General features: G+C 38.2%; 1 protein-coding gene across 5 annotated transcripts in view; it reads left to right on the top strand.

The window, feature by feature from the left end:
* Positions 1 to 21,172, top strand: part of LOC129429261 (kelch-like protein 29) — a 371,472-nt gene that overhangs the window by 28,683 nt on the left and 321,617 nt on the right. For 4 of the 5 annotated variants that reach the window (XM_073856371.1, XM_073856370.1, XM_055185821.2 and 1 more), the window contains exon 2: positions 454 to 522. The exons of the other annotated variant lie outside the window; for it this stretch is intronic. The gene's annotated coding sequence lies outside the window, so the exon portion shown is untranslated. The remainder of the gene's footprint in view (positions 1 to 453; positions 523 to 21,172) is intronic. 5 annotated transcript variants of the gene reach the window in all.

Here is a 21,172-nt window from a genome sequence, read left to right as displayed (position 1 = left end):
GCTGGATTGTTTTGCCAAGCTGCCAGACCTCCTGTTTATTTTTGCGTTACAGTTATAAATATTAACAGTTTGATTTATTTTGTGTACAATACTTAACTGTTAATGTCTGCTGTAATGGTAAAGGTCTTTCGAATGGTTACGAGGACATTGCTAAGGTGGGGGATTGTATAAGCCTGGCTAAAAAGAAGGATAATAATAGGATGGGTTTAAATAAAAAATGTGTATGTATAGATATCATTCATGACGGTAGTACAACCAAGGCAGAATCTATTATGCACATTAGTTTAATAGTTAATTGGGGTTAGGCACTGACCAAACCCTGTAAGAGTAGATGCAATAATAATTTACCTTAGCAAACATCTCTAATTATAGCAGTCTCTCTCTCTCTCTCTCTCTCTCTCTCTCTCTCTCTCTCTCGTTGTATTTACTGATTCTTCTCCTTTGTTTTTGCAGGCACACCTGAGTATACTCCAAAGATCTCATTAGTCTGTGATGAGCATCATCATCCAGCGCAGACCCGAGGTACTGCAATATCTCAAAAGATCCTGTTTTATTTCTTTACACCCGCGAGCCTGTCAAAAAAGATACATCAGTTAGCTCATTTATTGCAAGTCTGTGTACAGCTGTGCTATATTCTGTTCCACTTTTATATAAACCGAGCCTTGCTTGACCATCGATTTCTTATTTTCTTCTGTGAGTGTTTTTGATGAACCAAAACATAAATCAGATCACTGATATTTCATCTCATTTCATCAGTTTTTAAACTCTTGTTGGTGTGCTAATTCTTGTCTTATTTGAAAGGATGGTTCACCCGAAAATGAAAATTCTGTCATCCTTTACTGACCTTCGAGTTATTTCAAGCATGTATGAGCAAAGAAATATATTTGTAATCAAGCAGGAACAAATATCTAAAAATTCTTAAATTAAGATGTATTTTCTAGATGAGCAAAATGACCTATGAAAATAAGTCTAGTTTTTAGACACAAAAATATAAAGTAAAAGTAAATTAGTGCTTATAACAAGCAAAAAAATAAATAAAAAAATTCTGCCAGTGGAATAAGAAAAATTTGAATTACACTGCAAAAAAATGATTTTCAAGAAAAACATTTCTTAGTATTTTTGTCTTGTATTCAGTAAAAAATATCTAAAAATTCTTAAATTACGAAGCTTTTTCTTGATGAGCAAAACGAACCAAGAAAATAAGTCTAGTTTTTAGACCAAAAATATTAATTGCATAAAACAAGCAAAAAAATCTGCCAATGTGGTAAGCAAAAATATCTTGAACATTTTTCACTAAATTCAATAAAAATAAATTCAATAAAAATTCAAGAAACATTTGGCAAATTTTTTGCTTGTTTTATGCACAAAATCGCTTAAATTTGATATTTTTGGTCTAAAAACTAGACTTATTTTCTTGGATCGTTTTGCTCATCAAGAAAAAGCATCTTAAGTTAAGAATTTTTAGATACTTTTAGTGAAAACAAGACAAAAATACTAATTTTTTTTTCTTGAATATAAATTTTTGCTGTGTAAGTGTTTATGAAAAAAGTAAACTTATTTCAAGAAAATTTTTCTTATTCCACTGGCAGATTTATTGGCTTGTTTTAGGCACTAATTTACTTAGTTTATATTTTTGTCTACACTGCAAAAAAAATTATTTTCAAGAAAAACATTTCTTAGTATTTTTGTCTTGTTTTCAGTAGAAATATCTAAAAATTCTTAAATTAAGATGCTTTTTCTCGTTGAGCAAAACGACCCAAGAAAAGCAAAAAAATCTGCCAATGGGGTAAGCAAAAAAATCTTGAACAATTTTCTTAAACACTAAATTCAAGAAAAATTCAAGAAAATTTGCTTACCCCATTGGCAGATTTTTTTGTTTGTTTTTTGCATAAATCACTTAAATGTAATAATTTTGGTCTAAAAACTAGACTTATTTTCTTGGGTCATTTTGATCATCAAGAAAAAGCATCTTAATTTAAGAATTTTTAGATAATTTTACTGAAAACAAGACAAAAATACTAAAAAATGTTTTTCCTTGAAAATCATTTTTTGCAGTGTATTTTCCTACGTCATTTTGCTCATCAAGAAAATACATCTTAATTTAAGATTTTTTAAATATTTTTACTGAAAATAAGACAAAAATACAAAGTACGAAAGTCATTTTTTACAGTGAAGCACCATTGACTTCTTAGGAAAAAAATACTATGGAAGTTAATGGTGCCCCAAAACGGTTTGGTTATAAACATTGCTCAAAATATCTTCCTTTGTGTTTAGCAGAACAAAGAAATGTGTACAGGTTTAAAACAACTTGTTGGTGAGTAAATGTTGACCGAATTTTCATTTTTTGGTGATCTTTCACTTTAAAACAGAAGCTGTGCTTTACTGGAATGAGACCTGTATATTAATTGATAAAAAACATTTATCGTAATTTACTTTATTAATTCATCAGCACATCATGTCATTTGTTTCAAGGCTTTAATCTGTTCACAGCTCTATATTTTGTATAGAAGAGCAATCTTAAATCAAATCCTGTGCAAGACCTGTAAGAAATTCAGATGTAAGAGGTTGATTGATTGGAAACACTTCCTCAATTCCCAGCAGTGGAATTTCATCATGTTCCAATTACTGGTTGTCCGCACACAGCGGCGGATCATTAGGAGGTGGGATTACACTCGAACAGACAGCCAGGAAGGCCACGCCCCCTCTGTCCGTGCGCCTTGCTCTGATTAAATGGAGTTGATTTAATTGGGTTACCCCACTGAGAGTTCTGCCTAATGGGATGTGGGGCTTTTTGATCATTGGTACCAGCTCTGACCCGGCTCAAGTAGTGTTTTTTCGTTGTGGTCTGGCACGGTTAAGCCTCATTCATCCGAGGTCAAGTTTTTGTTCCCGGGCTGCATTTACAAGAGATTGCATGAGAGTTATTAAGCGTAATTGGTGAAAGGATTGAGCATGAAATGGCGCTCACAGGCAATTTTAAAGAGTTCTTTTTTGGGCAACAACCGAATTAAATGTGTTGCGTAGTTGGACGTTTTAATCAGTCAGTAAGAAACTCGAGGGCTGTGTGGCGGGGTTTCTTCTATATAAGCTAACATTTAGAAAATTAAGCTGTAGTAACAGGGTCCTGTAATTTCGTACATGTTGTGCGGTAACAGCGTGATAATTTAGGCTCATTTACTGTATGTGTTTTTTACGGTACATTTTATCCCAGCTTTGGGAGGGGACATCATGTGCTTTCATTACTTTCGTTTCCTGCTGATAAAAAGTGTGAAAATTTCAGCTAATAATTCCGGTGCATAGATCTTAAAAGTCGCATAGCATGTGCATCATTTTGTACAAGTTGCATACTCATAATTATTCAGTTTTGCATATCTCATTCATTTGCATTCCTAAAAAAAGCTATAGTCATACGAGACCCCTCGCACACTGATTAAGACACGTTGAGCTCAGTCGGGGTTATCCGTGTGTATCAGTGTGTCGTGGTGTCGGACCCCTGGGGATTTCCACGCAGCGGGAGTTATAACGTGTCATTTCAAGCGGTTCATTGAGTCTAATGCGTGTGAACGAGCTACTGTTCATGAACGGGGCCCGAACTGTTTTAAGGGACGTTAGGGAATCTGCTTTAGCGTAAGCACCATCTGAAGGTTTAGAGACTAAAGTATTCCAGGCTAGTGTCCAAATGCCAGACTTATGTACAGACGGTGACTACAGTAATTGTGTGTCGAGTTGATTCAGGGCCAATAGTTGGAATTTTGTATCTAATTTATTCATGATTGTTGAAAATATAAAAGTTATTTTACTGGGTCTGCACTCTTAAAAATAAAGGTGCTTAAAAGATTCTTCACAGGCAGGAGATGCCTCAGAAGAACCATTTTTGGTTCCTCAATACCATTCAGTCAAAGGTTATTATAAGAACCATCTTTCTCTTTATATAGCTAAAGATTTTTTTCTTTAGCAAAAAGAAATGTCCTATAGCAGGGTTTCTCAAACTGGGATTCATAAACCCCTGGTGGTTTTGTGGGAATTGGAGTTGATGGAAAAAATAATCAATTACGCTTAAATCATAAAACGTAAATAAATGATTTTATATTAATAATTTAGAATCAAATCATAAAACGTAAATAAATAATTTACATAAAAACTAAATAAAACACTAACAAAAATATATTGTATTTGTTTAATATGCATGTTTCGGCTGACAAAAAAGTTTGAAAACACCTGCTCTTGTGAAGCACTTTTATTTTGTTTGTGTGTGTTAGACATGACCAGGCATCTCATGAAACCTGTGTGGGTCATATTTCACTATAAAGTCACAAAAAATATATATTTTGCCTATTTATTTTTTTTAAATGAGGAATTTGTGACATTTTTTTTAAATGAGGAATTTGTAACATGTTTTCTTACATTAATGAAAACTGGGGGAGTGCTTTGTTGTATTTAAAAAGGATATATTATTCAAAGGGGCGTTTTCCCGGACAGGGGTTAGACTAGTTCTAGACTAAAGTAAATGTACACTGCAAAAAAAGTCAGTAAAAATATCTTAAAATTCTTAAACTAAGATGCTTTTTCTCGATGAGCAAAACGACCCAAGAAAATAAGTCTAGTTTTTAGACCAAAAATATCATATTTAAGTGATTTTGTGCATAAAACAAGCAAAAAATCTGCCAATGGGGTAAGCAAAAAAAATCTTGAACATTTTTCTTAAAGGAATAGTCTACTCATTTTCAATATTAAAATATGTTATTACCTTAACTAAGAACTGTTGATACATCCCTCTATCATCTGTGTGCGTGCACGTAAGCGCTGGAGCGCGCTGCGACGCTTCGATAGCATTTAGCTTAGCCCCATTCATTCAATTGTACCATTTAGAAATAAAGTTAGAAGTGACCAAACACATCAACGTTTTTCCTATTTAAGACGAGTAGTTATACGAGCAATTTTGGTGTTACAAAATAAAACGTAGCGCTTTTCTAAGCGGATTTAAAAGAGGAACTATATTTTATGGCGTAATAGCACTTTTGGGAGTACTTGGACTCGGCGCAGTAACACCCTCCCTCTCCCATTATGAGAGGGAGAAGGGGAGCGGACTTTTCAGGCGAGTCGAAGTACTCCCAAAAGTGCTATTACGCCATAAATATAGTTCCTCTTTTAAATCCGCTTAGAAAAGCGCTACGTTTTATTTTGTACCACCAAACTTGCTCGTATAACTACTCGTCTTAAATAGGAAAAACGTTGATGTGTTTGGTTACTTCTAACTTTATCTCTAAATGGTACCATTGAATGAATGGGGCTAAGCTAAATGCTATCGAAGCGTCGCAGCGCGCTCCAGCGCTTACGTGCACGCACACAGATGATAGAGGGATGTATCAACAATTCTTAGTTAAGGTAATAACATATTTTAGTGTTGAAAATGAGTAGACTATTCCTTTAAACACCAAATTCAAGAAAAAATAGCTTACCTCATTGGCAGATATTTTTGCTTGTTTTATGCTCAAAATCACTTAAATTTGATATTTTTGGTCTAAAAACTAGACTTATTTTCTTGGGTCGTTTTGCTCATCGAGAAAAAGCATCTTAATTTAAGAATTTTAAGATATTTTTACTGAAAACAAGACTTATCAATCAGCTTCATGATTTCAAATGTCGTCATAATTTTTCATCAAAAACTCTGAGATCTCCTCCCATTCTCGAAACGATCTCTCTTTACTTCCGGTCATGAGGAATGGTGGGATGGAGGGGACTGATAAAAGATCGCGGCGATTAGTAAATAGCAACATGACCCAACTTCCAACAGTTTCAATCAATTCACAATAGATCAATTCAAGTCTCAACCTCCTTTTTCTCATTTCAGAAGCCATTTCACTTGAATATACATCACGAGTGGGAAAATAAGACATTCGCTACCCCTGTTTTAATGTGACTTAAAAAGAAATTAAGAAATGCTGATAAACTATATTGCTCATGTTAGTTAATTGATTTTGTAATGTTAACATGAGCAACCATGTTGTAAAGTGTTAAAATGATTGAATCACAGGAATTCGAATCAATTTAAAAATGTCAATTATTTTAATTACACATTTTGACGTGTTTCAGTAACAGAAATATTTTTGTACAATTTTGGGGGTGGAATCGACCTTCCAAAAACAAAAATAACATCTTACACGCACTTGATGATGAATAGGACATAATTTCTATTCATGCAATCTTTTTAGCAAGAAACGAACTATTACTTCAATTTAATAAGGTCAATTTTGATTTCTTTAAAGAGCGGAAAGCAGTGTAATGGAGCAAATCTAGAGCACAAACTCTGGGAAGTGCATTTCTGATGGATAGCTTGACTCCGAGGTGCTCAGAAGAGAATGTTACCATTTCCTTTCTAAATGTCAGAGCGTTCTGCAACTTCACAGACTGTGTCACCTGTGCTGTCATTGATCGGCTAAGCCGGGCCCTTCATCTCCTGTTTTATGGATGACCAAGCGAAAGATCACATACTCTGTGGAAAAGAGTATGCCTTTACACTGATAACCTGAGGTTACCTGAGGGTTACACTGAGCGCGGGTGAAGAATTCGAAGGGGCTGATTTGACCCAGTAAAGATTTTGGGTGATGACAGGTGCGGCTCTCGAAGGATCGTGTTCACAGAACAGCAGACAGGGTCGAATTATGCGTGTATGAAGTCGATCCCCCTCTCTAATGTGCTGTATTCTTACATTTACATTTATGCATTCGGCAGATATTTTTATCCAAAGCAACTTACAGTGCACTACAAAGTATATATTTTTATTCTGGGTTCGAACCCATAACCTTTTGCACTGCTTACACAATGCTAAAGGAGCACCATTAATGGCGCTTTTCCATTGCATAGTACCCCACCGTTTGGTTTGGGTCAGCTTACTTTTGGGAGCTTTTCCACTGGGTGCAGTACGTTGTACCCAAAACTTTTTTAGTACCACCAAGCGACCCGAGCTGATTCCAAAACGTGACGCGAAAACACTGTAGATCACTGATTGGGCTGAAAGAATTTTGACTATCAGCGTCATCACTATAATGTAAAAGATTAGCTTTACCTTCGTGCTAGCTTGCGCTGTCTCGAGTAAGCCTGTTGTCATGTGCTCTGCTATAAGTTCCCAAACTCCCTTTTAGCAATGAAAAACATCCACAGGTTGAGAATCAGGAACACCATAACAGTTTTTTCAGACTTGCAGTTTGTGGTGGCACATTCGCGACGCGCATGTTCGCATGCTCGCATGCTTAGATGCAACTTAAAGGGACACAAGGCAGCATTTTTATGTTAATAAATCATCTTCGTAAGTCGGTATATGGTTAAATGACTCATTACATGAAGAATGAAGACTCTCTCGCCCGCCCCTACCGTCTGTAGGAAGAATACCCCACTTGCAAGTTCGCTGTATCCGACCCGGTGTCCTTCCGTCTTGTAAAGTCTCAGATATAGAAAGCATTTACTCCCAGACACTAGGGGGAGCTAGTAGAGAAATAATACTCAGACTTGCCTTGTGTCCCTTTAAATGAGGCTCAGTGGAGCGCGTCGACCGACGCCACGGGTGTTTGCACAGAAACTGTCATGTGAAACAGAGGTAGTGATAAACGCGTTGTGCAAACATCTATTTGTGGTGGTCAATTTTAATTTTGTGGCAGACTGATAAATAAATAAATTTATACAACAGTTCTTTCTGGTTCTCGAATCTGATTGGGTAAGAGGCGTGCAATATTCTACTGATAACGGCACAGTAACCGCTTCACCTTTCGTATCATTCCGCCACCTAGTGAATGGAGGTCCTAACCAGGCTCATCTCTCAATGGAAAACTGCAGGCACACACGGACACACACAACCGCGTTGTTTTGAATCACTCTCCGTGTGTCTCATTAGTTCACTAGCTCGTAAATCAGTCTGTGAATCCCCAATCTGAATTTATTATTCCGTCAAAGATCAGCGCTCTTGGATGTTATGTTAAAGTTAATGGGAGTAATGTCTTGTCACATCGTGTGGACGATTAACACTTGGAAAGAGGAATGTAAACACTCATTTTTTTCTGGAGCTATATCTCTTATTAGAACGCGAAAAAACTGTGGAACTGCAGGTAAGCACCGCAGCTTTTAAATGTGGACATTGATCATTTATTTAATCGCGACGTGACTATTAAAACATGTTATGAGAATATTGCCACTGGTATATTTATAAGCAGCATGCAAAAACATCTCTCTGACAATTATAACAAACAGTTTTATATAGTACTGACAAGAACGAAGTCTAATAATAACCGAGTGCTCGTATCGCGTTAAGATGAAATGGTAAACCAATAGTAACATTATAGAAGTATAGTTTTATTAACTTTTACCTCGCGCCAAAACAATAACAACACAAAAGAAACTAAATATGAATAAGAAAACAAGTAATAGTTTCATCATGACACCAAATACTGCTGATTTGATCTCATTTTGACCATCAGGCCAACATGAGAGCAAGGGAATCCCTGTCAGAGATGTAGCCCAGAGAGGGCGGTGGTCAGCGGGGCGAGTGAACACTGACGTCCGCTCATGCTTTGGGTCTCATACGTTCCGAATCTCACTAAGCAAACGTTCAAACAGGCGCTATCTTTACTAATCGACTGTAGATTTAAATATAATACATATATATTCTTGACTGAACTAATCTTAAAACTACACTTTGTGACCAAGAAACATTAATATAAAGAAACGCCTATCCGTCCATTGAGTTATTATGAGATTCAAAGCAGCTGAAAGTGTTACCTGTCATTCTGGCCGCCCTCAAATCCGTGGCGGAAGAAGTAGTTCTCAAACAAAGAGGCTTTTAAAATATCTCCGTTGTTGTTTTCTAGTTTTCGTTTTTCATACGTGTGCCGTCGAACTGTTGTATAAAAGCAATATCGCTCTCGGAGTCGTGTGATATAGCTCTATATCTACGGCCTCGTGCCTCTGGCCTAATCACAGCCATGATGATATAGAGTAGAGCTGAAGACCTTTGCCCGAACCCGACGGGACCCGTCGGGACCTGACGGGCTCGGGCGGGTTCGGGCTTCATTTCTAACATTTTACACGGGCTCGGCCCGGGCTCGGGCTTGCGCTCCGGCTTTGTGAGGTAAATGAGCGGTCAAGTTCAATGCTGCTGGATGCACTATCAGTAGCGCAGGACCGCGCTGAATTCATTTACAGTGGATTTAATGATTTTCCTCACCAAAAACATGTAGCCTAATCTTGGTGAGTAGGTTTTTCAATGTATAACAAAATATGAATCGAGTCTTAAATACATAATTTAGACAGAGGATATAGACTAATGTTGGCAGTAATGGAGAGAAGTGCCGACGCAAATCCCGCGGAGCCTTTCTCTTAATTTCGTTATTGCCAAATTCCCATCTTAATTCAGAATGTATTTTCTTAATTTAATTCGTTAAGAAATAATAATTTTATTGGCATATTTATAGTGTATTGCATAAGCCTATTTAGAATGAGATGTTACAATGTTACAGATGACTTATTTTATTTTATTTTTTTTTAACTTCCAAGCGGCGTGTAGATTATTAGTCATGAATAAATAATGTTAAAACCTGTGTAAATTTCTTATTCTTGACAAAAGCTGTGTGTGTGCACACATTTAAATAATGTCGGGCTGTAAACGGGTTCGGGCTTTTAAAAAGCTGTCAATCTAAATGAACGTTCGGGTTCGGGCTGCATTCTGTCGGGCCCCGGACATTTCGGGCCTAACTTTTAAGGCCCGATTACAGCTCTAATATAGAGCTACATCACACTCCTTCTTGAGCGATATTGCTTAAGTATGGGGATGTACAACGACGCTCTCACTTGTATGATGTCACAGCAGTAGGCAGCGCAAATATAATGACACGCCTATAATTCCTCCCACTACGAAGTGATAATAAACTAGATGGAACAGCTAACCAAGCCAAAGTGAGGTGAGCTGACCCGACCTGACCCAAACCAAACCGTGTGGTACTATGCGATGGAAAAGCGCCATAAGTGATGCCTGTAACCATGGTGACAGATGATCGTAATAGCGACCAGGGATGTGTGCGAAATTTCTCCCTTGTTTTACGCTTTTGATGGTAGACACTGCAAAAAATGATTTTCAAGGTGATTTTGTGCATAAAACAAGCAAAAAAATCTGCCAATGGGGTAAGCAAATTTTTTTTAAACATTTTTCTTAAACACTAAATTCAAGAAAAATTCAAGAAAAAATGTGCTTACCCCATTGGCAGATTTTTTTGCTCGTTTTATGCACAAAATCACGTAAGCACTTAAGCACTTCTTTTTTTTTTCTTGAAAATCATTTTTTCTGCAGTGTATACGGTACGGTTTTATACAGCCCAAGTAGTAAATAAAAACAACTAAAAGAACTCACAAAACTTATGTAACACTTCAAATAGCATGTGTCGAATGTACAACCCTATCATGCTGTTTTGAATTTCGAGTGTGTTTAAGCATTCTTGAGAATGTGTCGTGTTCGCGTGCTTTACGTCATTTATTAATTCTACCAGCATGCAATCTTATTAACACAAGTGGGTCACGGTAAGCCATTTCAAGCAGCTGTGACATATTGTGACATTTGAACCGAGCGCCATTTTCGCATTTCCATAATAATATAATCATGCACTTCAAATCTGCTCAGTAAATTTAATCTAAAACCATACAGTGCATTAGAAGGGGGATTGAGAGGACACGATTGACCAAGATTAAGATGGAAAACTGTTTGGCGTACACAGCCGCACCCGGCAAGGAAAAACGTTCCGATCTGTCATAACAGGTCAAATAAGACGAAACCTTTAGCCCATCAGTGCCTTCAGAGAGTAAAAGAGACTCTTTTTGGCTGGCCTTTGACAGGTAACATCTCCAAAGGCCCCGACACCCTCTTACCCTGCCCGTCAACCTGTCCTGTTTCGAGCTCTATCGTCCTGTCAGTCACACGCTCGTTCGGATTTTTAACCTGTCAGAAATGCTGACTAATATTTGGAATTTGTGTTTGAAGTCGACACACTGCTACTCAAGAATGTCAGCCGTTGACTTTTACATCAGATTAAAATTGTTTACTACTGGTTTATCACAGCATGTGGGGTTAAGCCTCCTTAATGTTCAATTCAGTGTCCTGTGTTCAACTTTGCTTGGCTCTTGGCAGTTAATATTTACAACAAAATCTCACTTCATTATATGCAAGTTTAGAATAAAAAATAAAGTAAAACGAGTGAAACAAATGGTTTCATAAAAAATCCCACTAGTTTTGATTGTTGTAGTTCACGTCTAAGTGGTATCTTATTTTAAGAAAAACCCAATGCTATCTCATGGAAATTCGTACATATTTTATGAAGTGGCTAATTCGTATTAATTCCATATCCAAGCATTTTAGTACGATTTGATTTTGCCCCTGTGACGTTGAGGTTAGAGGTTTCATTCTTGTTTTTTATGATAATTGCTTGTTTTTAAAGGAACACACTTTTTTGGAAAATATGCTCATTTATCGTATCGATACCACTTTTAGCATAGCTTAGCATAATCCATTGAAGCTGATTAGGCCATTAGCGTCACGCAAAAAATGACCAAAGGGTTTCGATATTTTACCTATTCAAAACTTGACTCTTCTGTAGTTACATTGTACTAAGACTGACGGAAAATTAAAAGTTGTGATTTTTTCAATTTTCAAGCGTAATAATCAAGGAACTTTGCACCCATGGTAAGGCAGCAATGATATTAGCACCTGAAAATAGTCCCCAGCCAGGTAACTTTCAATGTAACTTCGTGCCGGTCACATTGAAAGTTTTCTAGCTGGGGACTATTTTCGGGCACTGCGTGAGTACGTGATGTAACTACAGAAGAGTCAAGTTCATTTTGAGCGCGTTGCTAACGGTCTAATCAGATTCAATGGATTATGCTAAACTTTGCTAAAAGTGGTACCGCCAAAGATTGGCTGAATGGATTCCTAAATGGTAAAACATTAATTCTAGGGAGTTGGAAAATTTTCAAAAAAAGTGGAGTGTTCCTTTAAAATCACTTTGTAAAATTCTTGTCATATCAGGCTGGAAAAGTCTTGCGAGATTTACAAGCAACGGTTTATTTCAACTCCAAAAATAATTTCATTGGACAGAAGTGTTCCTGTAAGTCACTTTGTGGTCATATTGTAGGTTTGATCACATACAAGGACCACAAACTGATAAAATGTATACCTTAAATGAACTTTAAGGGGCGGTTTACTGGACAGGGTTTTTCCTAATCTTAGACTAAAATGAATGTTTGTACTGCCTTTATTTAAAACATCTTGCACTAACATATCTTAATATATATCAGTGCCATTGTTTTGTATCAAAATGGACACCAGTAATGTTTTTTTTTTTTTTAATGGTATTGTTTGTAAAAATGACTTTAATATCCTAATGTACTATTTAGCCCTAGTCCTGGATTAATCTAAACCCATGTCACTTTGTATCGTGTCTGTAAAATGCATAAATGTAATTTTCACTCCCCTCCAGAAAACACGCAAACCAAAGTTCTTCGTTTACTGATGGATTTATTTGTTTATTTAATTCATCCTTAATCCACCGTCGAACTATTTAAAAGCAGTAGAAAACATAGTATAAACAAACAACACAATCAAAAGAGCGAATAAAACAAGAAATAAAGCATCATAATACACAAACATACCTCGCTGGCTGCATACCAACTGACAGGGAAATGAGTCCAAAATGCAACTATAAGTAAGACACGAATTACTTCAGACTCAGCGGTGTACCGGCATGACCGCGAGTCGACATCTTGAGTCTCTCTCTCTCAGGTGCATCATAGGGTACAACAATAAATGTGCGCATGTAACCCTTGACCCGCATGACCTCACTTCCTATTAGACGAATAAATCATCATCTTCATCGTCACCATAATAAATAATAATAATGACAGAAATGGGATGCAATTGGTATGCCAAAAACAAATAAATCAAATGAAAAACAAACGAACAACCCAATACATTTAAACAACAGCTAAACTCCCACCAAATCATACACTGATTTCACTCAAAAAAATCATGAATAATTCTAACCTTAAAAGTTATGATATGTGCAAAGTACAGCATTATTGAGCCTCAAGCAGCAAAACCATCTTTTGAACAGGCCTATCAAGATACACAGGCTTGGAAGTACGCCTTCCTGAATGGTCCAAAGTTGAATCACTCATCAGTAACTTAACCTTTCGAACCCTTCCATCAGAGCTGGGATAAACTTCAGCCACCTTCGCCAATCTCCAATGATTTCGAGGGGAATCATCTTCTTGGAGGATGACTATGTCATTGACTCTTGTATTCCGCCTATCCCTTTGCCACCTTTGTCTTTGTTGAAGATTAAGAAGGTATTCCCTTTTCCATCTAGACCAAAATTCATTTGCCAAAAACTGTACCTGTCGCCATCTCTTGCGCAGGAACAGATCCTGACTCACAAACTGGCCAGGGGGAGGCAACACAATGCTAGATTTCATCATTAAGATGTGATTTGGCGTAAGTGGTTCAAAACTTGTTGGATCATTTAAATGCTCAGTTGTCAACGGCCTGCTATTTATAATAGCCATCACTTCATACAGGAAAGTTCTCAACGAAGCACTATCAAGTCTCTTACCAGATTGATCAAGGATTACAGTTAAAACACTCCGAATTGTCCTTATTTGTCTCTCCCATACACCTCCCATATGGCTAGATGATGGAATATTCATGATGAATTCGCATCCAAAGTCCTTCAACTGCTCATGATTTTGAAGCTTCTTCAATTCACTGGTGAGTTCATTTCTGGCCCCCACAAAATTGGTCCCCTGATCGCATCTCAGTTGTCGTACGTTCCCACGTATTGCAATAAATGTACGGAGAGCATTGATAAAGGCATCTGAAGTAAGGTCATCCAGCATTTCGATATGTACAGCCCTGGAACACATACATGTAAAAAGAAGGCCATACTTCTTCAACTCCTTTCTTGCATCCTTCACATAAAAGGGACCAAAACAATCTAAGCCAGAATAAGTAAATGGTGCTGTTGTTTCCATTCTTTCAATTGGCAGATCTGCCATTTTTGGGTCCTGCGTGCATCTTCTATACTTTCTACAGGTTGTACACTTGAAAATGTGTGATGCAACGGCACTGCTACATCCTATGACCCAAATTCCATTGGCACGCAATTCATTAACAGTTATTCCTCTGCCTTAATGATGTACCCTTTCATGGTAATGCTTAATGAGCAGAGAGGACAAATGACTACCCTTTGGGATGATGACAGGGTGCTTAATATAAGGATGGAGAGTAGATCTTGCCAACCGTCCCCCAACTCTAAGGACACCGTGTTCATCTATAAATGCACTTAATTGGCGCAACTTGTTGGCTTTGTCTTTAGTTTTAACTTCACAATTCCTTTTGATACTTTCCATTTCAGTACTGAATGCTTCCATTTGAACCATTTTGATGATAAATATCTCTGCTTCTTGTCTTTCTTCAATGCTTGTGGCACAACTCAAGTCTGACTTACAGCCACTAAAATGTTTAACGTAGCGCTTGAGACATGCAACAGCTTTGACAACTCTTTTCCAATCAGAGAACTTCGCCAGACGATTTAACAATGTCCTTTCTTCTGTTGCCTTAGTGCTTAACACCTGGACAGCTTTACGTTCTGGATCATCATCAGTGACTTCTCCCACCTTGTCATCTCTTACAGGTAGCTGGCTCTTCCATAAGAAGTCTGGACCGGTGAACCAATTTGAGGAAATCAGTTGATCTGCCATTAGGCCTCTTGACGCATGATCTGCAGGATTATCCTCGGAACGTACAAAGCGCCATTGCTCTGGATCAGTAAGGGACTTTATTCTTTGAATTCGGTTTGCCACAAACACATGAAAACGTCTAGCATCATTATTTATATATCCAAGGACTACTCTTGAGTCTGTCCAGAAATATTCTTGCAGCCCATCTAGTTCAAGTTCATTCCTGAGCATAACACTTGTCCTAGCTGTCACTACAGCAGCAGATAGCTCAAGGCGAGGTATTGTTGTGACCTTAGTGGGGGCGACACGTGCCTTTCCCATTACAAATGAGCAATGGATATCTCCACTGCTGTTAATGGCTCGCAGGTAAGAACACTCCCCATAACCTGCCACACTGGCATCTGCGAAGTGATGGAGCTCATAATTCCTTACATCTGTGAAACTTGGGGACAAATAACACCTTCTCATCCTTGCATTAGATAAATTTGGAAGATCTTGTAACCATTGTTCCCACTGATATCGAAGCTTGTCTGAGAGTGGCTCATCCCAACCTACTCTCTCTTGACAGAGCTGTTGCAGGATTTGCTTGCCACGGAGGATAAAAGGGCGCTACAAACCCCAAAGGGTCATAAATGGAAGCAACTGTAGCCAACAGCCCCCTTCTGGTCATTGGATGTTCTTTAACAGTAACTCTGAATTGAAATTCATCAGAGAATACGCACCATTGGACGCCAAGAACTCTTTCCATGAGCGGCTCTCCAAGGTCCAGATCTCGAACACTTTGAGCACACTCCTCTTCTGGAATTGCTCTCAAGACCTTATTACTATTAGAGATAAACTTATGGAGGTGAAGTTTGCCAGTGCAACAGAGCTCTCTTGCTTCCTGAATAAGTTGAATGGCTTCTGCTTCAGAGGAGACACTTGCCAGCCCATCATCCACATAAAAATTTCTTTGAATAAACTTTATGGTTGCTTGATTAAACTTCCCTTGGCCTGCGGAGGCTAGATGTTGAAGACCAAAATTAGCACAACCAGGTGAAGAAGCTGCCCCAAATAGATGGACCTTCATTCTAAAGACTGTGGGTGAAGACTCCAAATCACCACTCTCCCACCATAAGAACCTCAGGTAATCTTGGTCTTCGGGTCTTACATGAAATTGATGAAACATTCGTTCCACATCGCACATAATTGCAATGGGGCCCTTGCGGAACCTACAAAGGACCCCCACCAAGGTATTAGTGAGCTCTGGACCTGTGAGAAGATGATCATTTAAAGACACGTTCTGAAACTTTGCTGAACAGTCAAAGACAATACGGATTTTTCCTGGTTTTTGAGGATGATAAACCCCATGATGGGGTATGTACCAAACAGGGGAATTGGTGACTTCTTGTTCTGGAACTTTCTCTGCATCACCTCGGACGATAAGATCATTCATAAAGTTAACATAGTCAGAAAAATAGCCATTATCCCGTTTAAGCCTCCGCTTCAGACAGGTCAAACGTTGGTCTGCACAAGGCTTGTTGTTAGGCAAATTTGGCCTCTCACTTTTAAAGGGTAAAGGCATTTCAAAGTGACCATCTGATTTGTGTTTAATTCCATCTTTTAACTTTGTCAAGAACAAGACATCTTCTTGAGAGAAGGAATCCTCTCCTGCCCGCTCATTGAAATCTGACTCCAGCATCTTCATGACATCATCGGGAGCAACCATTTCTTTAATCTGAGTCTTAAAAACAAAATGAACTTCACCCTTGAACTGATCAGGTACTTCAAGTTGAGGGATTACTTGCCTTACAATAATACGATGACTCACGCCAAGCGCATCACCATAGTGTTCACCTGGGTCACCATAGCTTACTATGCTCCAGCCCAAGTCGGTTTTCTGTGCAAATGGTTGGTTTTCTTCTCCGCAGACAACCTCCCGGGGCATTAGAGCTTGTGGGCAGTTGTATCCTATCAACAAGCCAATTTCACATTCTCTTTGTGGAGCGATATGCGGTGCAAGATGCTCCAAATGGGGCCATGCCTTGGCGGTCTCAGGAGTGGGAATGTGTGATCTATTGGCGGGGATAAATTCTCTTGTGTACACTGTTGGCACTGTGATTTCCTTGGTGGAATTTAACCCTCTTATTTTTAAACCCTTAAGTCTTTTACAGGAGACAATTGTTTCCCTTGAGGACATGGTGGATAGCTTAAGCTTTATTGGTTCTGTATTCATTTTCAAAGCATCTGCCACGTGCTCTAGAATAAAAGAGGAATCACTCTGGGAATCTAGCAAGGCATAAACAAGGACTTCCTTGCCTGAGGTACTTGACACAATAACTGGAACTATGGCTGAAGTTTGAATACTTGTGCCATCTTTTAAAATCCTGTTAGATGTAGTTTCTGCAATGATGTCTTGTGATGTAGGACCTTCTTGATAGCGGACTCGATTCTGCTTGAATTCCCGTTCTGAACGGTCCTCATGTAAACAAGTAGGATGACGTCTGGAACATGAATCACAAATCAACCTCCTCTTACAGCTTTTTGACTGATGACCCGGGTTCAGGCAGCCAAAACACAGATGCTCATGCTGAATAAATTTAACTCTGTCAGCAACAGGTTGCTCAAGAAATTTGTGACACTTCTGGAGGCTATGTGCAGTTTTCTTACAAAACATACAAGAGACCCAATTGTCAGTAATGTTGGTGTTAAAAGCTCTTGGCATCAACGGTCCGAGTTTTGGAAACAGTTGCACTTTGATTCTTTAGTCTTAACCTCTCTGGCTCACTTGCCCATATAGCTTGATGCGAGGTTATTGGGTTACAAGCAATACTGGCCTCCATGGACAGGAATGTTACAAAATAATTAAAGTTTGGAAAACGTCCATGCTCTAGTTGGTAAAGTGTAGCTCTTCTGTTCCATCTCTGGCTTAAACATTCAGGCAGCTTGGCAACAAGTTTTTGATTCTCCGTTGGATCATTAAGAACATGTAGATTCTCGTTACGGGACATGGCGCATTCACAACTGCGCAAAAAATCTGCATACTGTCTTAATGCAACACTATCTCTAGTGGATATACAGGGCCAAGCGTATAATTGATCTCGGAAGGCCTTTGCAATGACAAATGGCTGACCATACCTTTCATCAAGCAGATTCCAAGCTAAGCTATATGAATCTTCTGACTGAAGCAGAAAATGACCTTCTAAGGCCTCCTTTGCTGAGCCCCCAACATATCTCTGAAGAAAGAAAATCTTCTCTATATCTGGAATATTCTTCCTCTCAATTAAAGTTTGAAAAGATAACTTCCAATGATTGAACTTAAGTGGGTCACCACAGAAAATGGTTGGTTCTGGAACAGGTAGCCTATTTGCTGCTATGGCCTCAGCCAAAGCCTTAACAAGATCTTGATTATCATCTGAAAGGTGACCCCTTGGTGGTGCATATCTTAGTTGTAAATCACACACAGGATCAGTTTGTTTAGCTGCATGGACAATCATGGGGGTATCAGATTTCTGAATTGAAAGATCTTGATTTATGTCAGAATTGATTTCTTCGTACACTTGTAGCTTAGCCTTGGCAGCATTCAATCTCTTTAGTCCTTCCAAACGATCAAGCTCCCTCCTTAGGTTTTCAACAGACTGTCTTCTGATGGCATTTTCTTCTTGTTGCTTTCTCAACAGTGCATCCTCTTGGGTTTGTCTTTTGATTTTTCGTTCAACTTCTTCTCTCTCTTCCTGGAGACGCCGGGATACTGCTGCTGCTTCCTGAGCTGCAGCTATCTGCCTATTTTCAGCCTCAAGTGCCTCTAATTCTTCTTGCTTACGCTCCTGTTCACTCATAATTTGAAGCACAGCTTTTGTACCGGCATACTCTGCAGCAGCTTCTTGTCTTTTTACTAGTGACTTATTGGAACAAATGGATTTGGTTCCACAGCTCTTATTAACAGGGAAAGAAATACTAGAGGCAGAGGATGCAAATACAGAGCCAGCATCAGGCCAAAACAGCTCTTCATCAACTCCCTGAATCCGAGACGTAGCATTCTTTATCATAACCTTAGTAATTGAAGTGCTTTTATCCAATTTGCAGCGCATGTCATGAGTTGGAACATCAAGTTTTCTATAGACATCATAAATATTGTTAAGTTCATCCAATTCCTTTTCAATGCGAGTTACATGATCTTGAAGAATATCACTTGGATGGTTTTGCTCCAAAGACCTTTTTGCCACTTTAGTCAGGACCTTCCAACATTCGTAGGCATTGTTAAAATGGAGCAGCAGTGACTTTAACTTGCCCATGTGTAGGTCTTTGCCTTTCTCTGTCAATTTTCGTGATCTGACGCTTCTACGAGGCTCCTTTTGATGCTGTTCAAATGCACTTGAATTGTCAATTTGCTGTTGCTCGACATCAGGCTGGTTGGCCTTTAGTAGCTTTGCTGGTTTCTCTGTGTGCTGAGGCTCTACTACTTGCTGAGACGTTTCTAACACACTGCTAATTTCTAATATCTCTAATTGCAGGTCTTCATCTTTACTATTCTGAGACATAGTGAATTATAAGGTAGACTAAGCTACAAATAATCACAAGGCAAATGTCTGAAACAAGCTCAATTTAACTATTTGACTAAGTCACTGTCTTTCAAACAATTAGTAGGATAATTTAGGCTTAGAAACCTCATGAAACGATATGAGTTTGAAGTACAAACTGTGCCTGTTTGAAAATAGTTGTCATATAACAAGACAAATGTACATAAAACTTCAAATTCAACAACTTGGTGAGACAATATGATAACAGTTTCAGGTACAAACTAGGCCTATTTGAAAATAGTTGTCATATAACAAGACAAATGTACATAAAACTTCAAATTCAACAACCTGGTGAAGTATGCAAACTTATTTTCAATTCAACTGCATTTACTCATACCCCCTTTAAAAGTTCTTAAATATGACCAGTTGGCTAATAAACCCACATTAGCAGTGCTCACAGACCAATCAAAAACATTTTCAAAGACAGCCTGAGAAAAACTTAAAACAATATATAATACTTATCGGTTTCGTGCCATATTCAACAACCTGATAAAATGTACGGACTTAATTTCAAATCAACTGCATTAGTCCGATCCCCCTTTAAATGTCCTTAAATATGTCCAGTTGACTAATCAAAATAACCCAACATTATCAGTGTTCATAAACCGATCAAAGTCTTATTTCAAAGAAGATCTGAAAGAAAACCTTAATACTAAATAGTGCTTATCTGTTTCAAGCCGCTCCTCCACGCCTCTTCAATGAGAAACTTTGTCTTTCGTGAATCCGAAATCAGTCCGTACGCAAAGTCGCCTTAACAAGTCCAGTTCGCCTCCTTTTTCAACGAAAAACGTGGCTTTAATCCGAGGAATTTACTTCAATCCCAGGAACTCCCACGCCAACAAATTGACGCGTCTTCGCGTTGCGGACGAGTATCCGTAGGCTGATGGCTTCAGCTCCGAGTTCGACTTTCACTCCCCTCCAGAAAACACGCAAACCAAAGTTCTTCGTTTACTGATGGATTTATTTGTTTATTTAATTCATCCTTAATCCACCGTCGAACTATTTAAAAGCAGTAGAAAACATAGTATAAACAAACAACACAATCAAAAGAGCGAATAAAACAAGAAATAAAGCATCATAATACACAAACATACCTCGCTGGCTGCATACCAACTGACAGGGAAATGAGTCCAAAATGCAACTATAAGTAAGACACGAATTACTTCAGACTCAGCGGTGTACCGGCATGACCGCGAGTCGACATCTTGAGTCTCTCTCTCTCAGGTGCATCATAGGGTACAACAATAAATGTGCGCATGTAACCCTTGACCCGCATGACCTCACTTCCTATTAGACGAATAAATCATCATCTTCATCGTCACCATAATAAATAATAATAATGACAGAAATGGGATGCAATTGGTATGCCAAAAACAAATATATCAAATGAAAAACAAACGAACAACCCAATACATTTAAACAACAGCTAAAGTAATACTTTTAATTTAATAACAAAATTTATATGGATTTATATTTGATTCTATTATCTAAGCAACCTACAGTGCATTTATGGATTTATAGATCAGTATGTTTGTTAGGAATCAATCCATGACCTTGGTGTTGCAAGCTACAGAAACACTATAATGTACTGTATATGCTCCTAAGCACAAGATAGTCTGCTAAATGTCAGTTTTGTAAACATTTAGGTGTACATCAACATATAAATGTATCTAAATGTGACGTTAAATGGGAAAAAGCTGTTGTGCGGTAGACTTTACTAACAGATTTAACAAGAATTCAGAGCTATCGTTTTACAGCCTGACGGGAAAAGCAATGTCTGGCCACATGCCAACATCCACTGACCACAGGTGGGTTGACAAGTTACTAGGGTCACTATCAAGTGCAAC

The sequence above is a fragment of the Misgurnus anguillicaudatus genome, chromosome 18 (genome assembly GCF_027580225.2).
Source record: "Misgurnus anguillicaudatus chromosome 18, ASM2758022v2, whole genome shotgun sequence".
NCBI lineage: Eukaryota > Metazoa > Chordata > Actinopteri > Cypriniformes > Cobitidae > Misgurnus > Misgurnus anguillicaudatus.
The sequence above is the reverse complement of the archived record's forward strand: the minus strand, read 5'-3'. Positions and strand labels throughout refer to the sequence as shown.